Here is a 9141-nt window from a genome sequence, read left to right on the forward strand (position 1 = left end):
ATTGTATCAATAAGTGTGTGCAATCATTATTGGCCACTGCCCAAAACAATTTGTAAATTTTTTTGTGGGGAGCATGGGGGTATGTAAGTAGGCTCTTTTTGTTTTTATGTTGGTAATGCCACTTAGCGCTCTGTATGAAAATCACTGGCTGTGCTGTGTGCAGTCTGTGGCTGGTTGGCACTGTTGGAATATTCGCTATTGTAGTGTTGGGCAACAGGATGTGAACAGTGCGTAGCGTTGGGCAGATGGAAGTGAGCAGCCAGCAGTGGTGGACGTGGAGAGAGAGATGCAGAGTTCTGAGAGGTTACTGTAAGCGGACGATGTAGACGTGTGTCCGCCAGAAATCGGAAATTTGTAAAGATGGTTGCCATGAATTGATAGATATATATGATGACTTTTGAACATTATTAAGGTAAATACATTTTTTTTCTCTATCAAAATCTTTCATTTGCTAAGTATGCCTATCAGTAGTTAGTGCCTTCAGTAGTTGGAATTTTTTATTTAGCTGCCAGTATTGGCGCTCGTTGTATTGCAGTAGTTCGAGCAACGAAGATTTTTGTGAGGTAAGTGATTCATGAAAGGTATAGGTTTTTGTTAGTCAGGCTCATCCTTTTGTAGAGATTATTGGAAGTCAGACTGTGTTGCACTGTTTGTGTCAGTTTAGTGTTGATCAGAATAAGTAACGATCGAAATGTCTAAGTACGTTCAGTTCTGCTCAACTGTTTGAAAATCAAATAACGTAAGTGGTTTATCAGCACAATCATTCATAATATTTCGAGGGGAGGTTTCAGTGTGTGTGTGTGAGAGAGAGAGAGAGAGAGAGAGAGGGAGGGAGGGAGAGAGAGAGAGAGTGTGACGTGTTGGGGGTGGGGGGGGGACGTGGAATCCTGTGCAATGGAAAGGGAGCGATTTATATGTCGCACAAGTCGGCATGGTAATTAGCTTTGGGGCAACGGCCTTGCCGCAGTGGATACACCGGTTCCCGTCTGATCACCGAAGTTAAGCGCTGTCGGGCGTGGCCGGCACTTGGATGGGTGATCATCCGGGCCGCCATGTGTTGTTGCCATTTTTCTGGGTGCACTCAGCCTCGTGATGCCAATTGAGGAGCTACTCGACCGAATAGTAGCGGCTCCGGTCAAAGAAAACCATCGTAACGAGCGGGAGAGCTGACCTCACGCCCCTCCTATCGGACGGAGTGCTTTTATTAGCTTTGGGGCCTGGGGTGGCAGTGTGTCCGAAACGGGTAAGTTTAGAAACTGATTGCGTGCCGTCGTCGTTGAAGTATACCGTGCACGGTAAAATGGCGCCACCCAAAGCCAGTGCCGAGGCAATTGTGGAGCACACGGACCTCAGTTGACAGAGGTGAACGGCATCTGCGGAGATGGGTACGGGCGAATATACGCGTAACTATTGAGGAACTGACCGCCCAGATGGACCAAGGGTCTACTAACAGTGTCTCCTCAACGACAGTTCAGAGCTCCGGAGCAGATGCCTGGTGTATGCACCCATGCTGGCTGCTGCTCATCAGTGAAGAAGGCTGGAGTTTGGACACCAGTACCGCACGTTGACGTTCACTGAGTGGCGACATGTGGCCTTTTCAGATGAACCACGCTTTTTCCTCATCCGACAGATGGCCTTCGGTGTGTACCACATGAAATGTCTGAAAACAAACGCCCTGCCACAGTTATGGTCTGCCCCGCGGAGTGGTCGCGTGGCTTGAGTTGTCATGTCAGACTGCGCGGCCCCTCCCGCCGGAGGTTCGAGTTCTCCCTTGGGCATGGGTGTCTCTGTTGTTCTTAGCATAAGTTAGTTTAAGTAGTGTGTAAGTCTAGGGACCCTTTGGACTTCACACACATTAGTTATGGTCTCGGGAAAGTTTTCGTGGCACTCCCCGGGTCATCTCACTGTTACGGAAATTAATGGAGCAACACAAGTATGCATCTTGGTGACCATGTCAACCCCTACATGAAATTTGTTTCTCCTCGCACGATGGCATATACCGGCAGCACAATGCAACGTTTCACAAAGCTCGCAGAGTACGCTCGTGGTCCGAACAGCACCAGGGTGATTTTAGCGTCTCCTGAGTCCTCGGATTTAAAGCCAATTGAGAATATGTGTAACCACCTAGATGAGGAAGTTCGCGCAATGGATCATCAACTGAGAACCCTAGCGCAACTGGCTACGGCAGTGCAGTCACCATGGCTTCACGTCCCTCTCTATACCTTCCAGAAGCTCGTTAACCCTGTTCCCGCTCGTCTCGCAGCGGTCCGCACTGCAGAAATTGGTTATTCAAGGTTTTAACAGGTGGTGACAGGAATAGTACTGGACATGTAAATGTGAACTGTATCTCAGAGAACGTCATAATGGCAACAGCTTATGTCAAATACGGAAGACAAACTACTGTAACAGCAACATACAAACTTAGAAGGGAAAAATAAGTTGGTATATCACGGTGGCAGCCACAAATCACTGTAACAAGTAATACAGCAGGCGCTGGAGGCTGGTTGTTGACAGGTGAAGCTGACAGCTAGAGAGTTGCCGGCGGAGCGACCTGCTAGGCTCGCACCCACAGACCCGATGGGTGCCCTAATTTCCCCCGACAGCGGACTGCCAGAGATTTATCAGTGTAGGCGGATAGCGCGCTATCCAGCGCTGTTAGAAGTTGAAAGTATGGCCGTCCATCAATATCAATAAGCAGCAACGGCCAACGTCGGCACGTGACAACGCACTTTCCACACCGCTTCTTGTAACATCATAACCACAACAGACCGAAGACACACACATACACACACATCGAGAGAGAGGGGAAGGGTTCTCATTCTTCCTCATTCAGACTGCTGCAAAGAGAAAGTTAAAGCTGTGTATCTACTGGGGATTTTCATGCTTCTTTAGAAAACAAGGAAGTAGTATGTATCATTTCTGTTGGCCAATAAAAGTATCGTAGAACACCTGTTGTCCTTTTTTAAATGAATTTCATGCTTACAACGAGGGAACACTATTTCATAGTCACTGGCTAGAATCCCTGGCAGAGAAAGGGCTCCATAAAATGTTCGTGGAGTAATATCTTCTGCAAGCTGACACAGAGGAAATGAAGTCCAGTTGCCACTAAGGATATACGGGAATGCAACTTTTTTTTATATCTGGCCCTATATGCGCGAACGATAGTATGCTTCTGTTCAAACGATCTAATGACGTTCCATCTTCCGCCGTGGTCTCACTGTGAAGAGAAATTCCAGAGAGGTAGCAACAAGTCTTCGGATTTCGAGCTTCGTAATAATCTTCTTTAAGATTGTTGTTTCGTGATGTCGAATGTGTCCAGTGGTTTTAAGTTGTTTTGATGTACATAAGTGTCAATAAAAATTGTATTCCAGTGCTCAGTTGCTAAATAATTCTTTTATGGAACGGTGAGACAGCCTTCTCGTCTAAACAGCACTTTGGGGAGAGGTAACATCTTAATTGAGGTGCATGTTGTGGCGTGATGTATTTCAACAATGATGTATTCATTTTTAATTATTAGTGAAACAGTAACATTATCAGTAACTTTTGACTATTTAAGTTGCTGGTTTACCATGGCAAATAGCTGAACAAAGTCTGGGCATGGGAAGTATTGTGCTCGGACGTTATGACTGACGAGGCTCTTTGTGACACTCCTTCGATTTCATCTCGCAGTGAGACAGCAACATCGAAGCGACGTGTGACACTAGTAGATATTCACCCTCTTCTTAAAGCTTAAAGCAAAGACACGAAATCAGGGCAGCCGTGGTAGGAAAAGGCGATACACTCCTACCAAAAATATACTGGGAATGGAAAGGCCTAACAGGAAAAAGAACATGTAACGCTCTGCCGTATCAAGATAATAGAGGTGGATGATACGAAGTTATTCTTTCAACTATGGCATGGAGAAATTATTTAGATGGCCAGACGATTGTGGCACAGTTTGGTGTAACTTCATCAAAATGTACGAAACTAAACACAACTAGTTCAAATAAGCAAGTGCCCTACTTTATTGATGGACGTGAAGATGAGGTTGATAATTGCCATCTTCTTCATTATTTTTGTATGTGACCGCCTTTTGTACGTTGCTTTTTCACTTGATTTAATATATTTTCTCTATTTTGTATTCAAATAAAAGTAATGTGTTTACTAACATACATTTATTTCTCAGATCCTTTTAATCATCACTCTAACCCACGCTATGTGTGGGATAAGCTGGCACAGTTGTAACACTTTCGTACATAAATGTTTGAGGAATTCATAATACAAATTTAAATGATGTATTCATTTTTAATTATTAGTGAAACAGTAAAATTATCAGCAACATATATCACTTAACCAGTGATTAATAGAGAGAAAAATAGAAAAACTGGAAATTAAAAACCACACTAAGTAGCCTCCGTTTCCCATAGGCTAAAGTGCATCTGTGCAAAGTATTTGAGTCGCTGAACTTCTGTGATTATTAAGGAGAAAGCCAAATTTTTAAATCAGTGGAGGAAGATATTAGAACCACTACTTAAATAAAACAATCAATAACTGATTGAGACAATGTTAGGTAGATGGAAAATTTAAGTTTTGAATGGATGCCTGTGAACATGGTAGCATTCTTACTGTACTCTAGTCAAAATTTTTAATTGCTCTTACATTCTTAATTCGTTTTGGTTAACAGCCATCTTCAGAATAATAAGAATAGAACTTTGAGTACCACTTGCAAACTGCACTCATATTTACTGGTTTGACTAGATATCCACTATCTATTTATTTTCCTTTGATTCTGAAAGTCGCTGTTACCAATATTCATAAAGATTTTGAAAATTGTTAATAAATTACGATACGGACTGAATTTATTTATGAGGTGATGGAAGACTTGTCATTCACCATCATTAGTAGTCACTTCACTGCTGGATAGTGGTTTCTTCTAGACTTTTATTTGCATTTCGGCTGTCAGCCTGGAACGTAGCAGAGATACATAATCTCACTGACTTCGCTTAATTCTGAGCTCTTAAGTTCTGGATCACGATAGTTAAAGTCAGGAACATAACATGTAACAGGCTTTCAAGCATGGGAATGGAACAAACAGTCCATAAAAAAAATTGTGTTTATAATAAATAGCATGAAGGGATATTTGTTTCAAGTAGTGTTCTGAAAGTGTCTCCACTGGAAGAAACGATGTAGAATACTGTGTTATTGAAAGGGAATATTCACTGAAGACCCAAAGAAATTGGTGCACCTGGCTCATATCGTGTAGGGTCCCTGAGGGCACGCAGAAGTGCCGCACCACGACGTCGCATGATGTCGACTAATGTTTGAAGTAGTGATGGAGGGAACTGACACCTTAAATCCTGCAGGGCTGTCCATAAATCCGTAAGAGTACAATGAGATGGAGATCTCTCCTCAACAGTAAGTTGCAAGGTATTCCAGATATGCTCAATAATGTTCATGTCTCAGGCGTTTTGTGGCCAGCGGAAGTGTTTAAACTCAGAAGACTGTTCCCGAAGCCACTCTGTGTCAATTATGGACGTGTGGGGTGTCGCGTTGTCCTGCTGGAATAGCCCAATGGACATCAATGGATTCAGGTGATCATACTGGATGCTTAAGTACGTCTCACCTTCAGAGTCGTATCTATGGGGTACCATCACTCCAACTGTACACACTCACACCATCGCTGTGCCTCCACCAGCGTGAACAGTCCCCTGCTGACGTCCAGGGACTGGCCTTTGTGGCCGAGTGGTTCTAGGCGCTACAGTCTGGAACCGCGCGACCGCTACAGTCGCAGGTTCGAATCCTGCCTCGGGCATGGCTGTGTGTGATGTCCTTAGGTTAGTTAAGTTCTAGGGGACTGATGACCTCAGACGTTAAGTCCCATAGTGCTGAGAGCCATTTGAACCACTTTTGACATCCAGGATCCATGGAATAACGAGGTTGTCTCCATACCGGTTCATGTCCATCCGCTCGATACTATCTGAAACGAGACTCATCCGACCAGGAAACAGGTTTCCAGTCATCAATAGTCCATTGTGGGGGTTGACGGGCCCCGGGGAGAGGAGTAAGGCTTTGTGTCGTGCAGTCATGAAGGGTACACGAGTGGGCCTTCGGCACCGAAAGCCCATATCGATCCTTTTTCGTTGAATGCATCTCAAGCAGTCATTTGTTGATGGCCCAGAACTGAAATCTGCAGCAATTTGCGGGAGGGCTGCACTTCTGTCTCTCTGAACGATTCTCGTCAGTCGTCATTGGAGCCGTTCCTGCAGGATCTTTTTCCGGCTACAGCAATGTCGGAGATTTGATGTTCTATAGCATTACTGACATGAACGATTCTCGTCAGTCGTCATTGGAGCCGTTCCTGCAGGATCTTTTTCCGGCTACAGCAATGTCGGAGATTTGATGTTCTACAGCATTACTGACATTCACGGTACACTCGTGAAATGGTCGTACGGCAAAATCCCCACTTCATTGCTTCCTCGGAGATGCTGTGTCCCATCGCTCGTGAGCTGACTATAACACCACATTCAAAGTCACATAAATCTTGATAACCTGTCCTTGTAGCGACAGTAACCGATCTAACAACTACGCCAGACACTTGTCGTCTTATAGACTGATGACCTCAGCAGTTAAGTCGCATAGTGCTCAGAGCCACTTGTTGTCTTAAGAAGCCGTTGCCGACCGCAGCGCTGTATGCTGCCTCAGTACTTATCTCTGTATTTGAATACGCATGCCTATACCAGTTTCTTTAGCACTTCAGTGTATTAGTGAAGTGGCAGGTCTGACGCCACAGTAGCCCAAAAAAATACAGATATGACTGACGACTGTGTAAAGGAGAACAAATGAGGTACTGGCCGAGGCAGAACTTATGTCAAGTGCTATTCCCTCCGCAGCTGCATAATAAGCTTTATACTTGTTCGCTTTAAGCTGAAAATGTCTGAAAACCTACCGCCACATAGGCAGAGCTTTTAGATGGTATTGTTAGATACGTAAATGTTGGCAATATTTCGAACTTTAGACAAAGATAGTTTAATGAATAATACTTATGCCGCATAATACTTCGTGACTAAACCTGCTGTCGCTAAGTTGGATGATGCTCGTTATCTACTTGTATACTGTCTCAGTGACGTTAATAGATTGTTGGTGAGTACCTTATGGTCACTACGTCGCGGCCCGATTACTTTGTATCTTGTTGAATATTATGCGACTTATAGTGAAAGTATCCTAAACTATCCTGCCGTTTCGTTTGTAAGTCTCGCTTGGTAGAGCAGCACTGTTATGGTAATTTTGTAGTCGAATAGCTGTTTTGGTAAAGACAGAAGTGTGCTCTGTGAAGTCTAACGAGTCCCACTTGTAGCGTTGTCTCATTGTTGTAACTAGTGTACACCAACCAAATGCGAGTGCATTAGGCCTCAACAGTATATTGAGAGGCACCCACTTGCCTTGTTCATACTGTGGCATCAAGCAGTCAGGCCTGCAAGATGAGTGGTCTGCCAAGCGAGTGGATTTGTTGTTATTTCTCGTATAACATCAATGACTGATTATGAGCTCTAGTACCCACAATTAAGCTGCAAATTATTCTCCTGTTTGAATATTACGCAACGGAAACAGATAACGCATATCTGACTATTAGTAATTTACACAACTCTGATTGTTCACTACGCTCTGACAATACCACATTTTCTTTCTTACCCAACGGCTTTGACCAACACGTGGCCATCGCACTGAATATGAATGCCGCACACATTATAAATTCTGGGTATCATGACTACACACTATTTGAAAAACAAGGCCACCTACCTCTTTCTTTTCACTATATTTTTTTTACTCCGATAAATTCTATTACGGTTCAAAGATAACCTAAACACACAATTACATTTTATACAACAATAATACATGAGAAACTCCGCCCAGTGGGCATGGCTTTACATTGGTGATTCTCCATCTTATGGTCTCGTAATTATCTAACGCTACAGTGCACTTTCTGGATAGGATGGTGGATCTTTTGCTATATCTCACACTTCGACTCTCACACCCATCATCACGAAAATTTACTCCAGACCGAGCGGTACAAAAAGGAACATGCATAACCCACTGCCTCTGAACCTATCTTGCTACTCTCCCATGGAAACCGCACATACTTAAATTACATGAATTACACCACACTGGCAACATACATCACAAAGAATAGACACAACGTTAGAATCACTTCACTTTTAGCTTTCCCACTTCAATTAGTATTCATCCCAGTTTCACACGACATTGCCCCACTTCGTAACTTTTATTTCCTACTACGAAATCTGGAAGATATATGCACGTCTTCCCGTGCAATGCAAGCCAAGTGGCGTTGCTGGATAGACAGCTGACTCACCTTGCTTCTCTCTCAGAGTATTAGAGTTTGAATCCAGCGTCACACGGAAACATAACACGCAAAATAATATTAAGAACATATTCGTTACACACGCGAGTCCTCAACTGATACCATGGACGAGTACTTCTCTTTATCCTTTGTTTCATACACAGATTGAGACTCACACAGTACTCACCACGTCGAAGTAATCGTCTCTAATTTCAAGTCCTACACACGCCATTTCTTAAATATTTCCAACTTATAGTACACACGCCAGTAATTCAGCTTAACTTTAGCAATCGGAAGTATTTCAACTTAGTACTAGCACTCGCCAGTATTTCAACTTATTGCTACACGTGGTTTCACTGTGACCATTGGTCACTTCCGAAGATTACTATGATCCCCTTAATATTACATGCCTGTCATTTAATCCTCCCCACAAAAGTTCCTGAAATAGAGAAATAATTATTCCAAACTACTCTTAAGTATTTCAGATGCATACCATTTTCTCCACTCTTTTGTCTTTACGGAGCACACCTACGACAGGTCTTACCAACACAAGATCCAGCGCCAGACTGCTGAAACATGGGCGTTCTTCAGCTCAGCTCGCACCTCCGTCGAGGTGGGGGAACCACCATGCTACCGTATTGGGCAGCCACATTTCAGGCGCTCAAAGCTCAAGTAAATTTCATCTCTTTGGTTCCACCAAAGGACCGTCTCAGAGATGATCATATATTGCACATTCACTATCTGCAGTTAGCAGACAACCATACGTTCATTCATTTCACAGATCTCACCAGACTGGATGTATGGAT

General features: G+C 43.6%; 1 pseudogene; it reads left to right on the forward strand.

The window, feature by feature from the left end:
- The first annotated feature begins 948 nt into the window (after positions 1-948).
- Positions 949-1066, forward strand: LOC126195851 (5S ribosomal RNA; annotated as a pseudogene).
- The last annotated feature ends 8075 nt before the right edge of the window (positions 1067-9141 follow it).

This window comes from Schistocerca nitens, chromosome 7 (genome assembly GCF_023898315.1).
Source record: "Schistocerca nitens isolate TAMUIC-IGC-003100 chromosome 7, iqSchNite1.1, whole genome shotgun sequence".
Lineage (NCBI taxonomy): Eukaryota > Metazoa > Arthropoda > Insecta > Orthoptera > Acrididae > Schistocerca > Schistocerca nitens.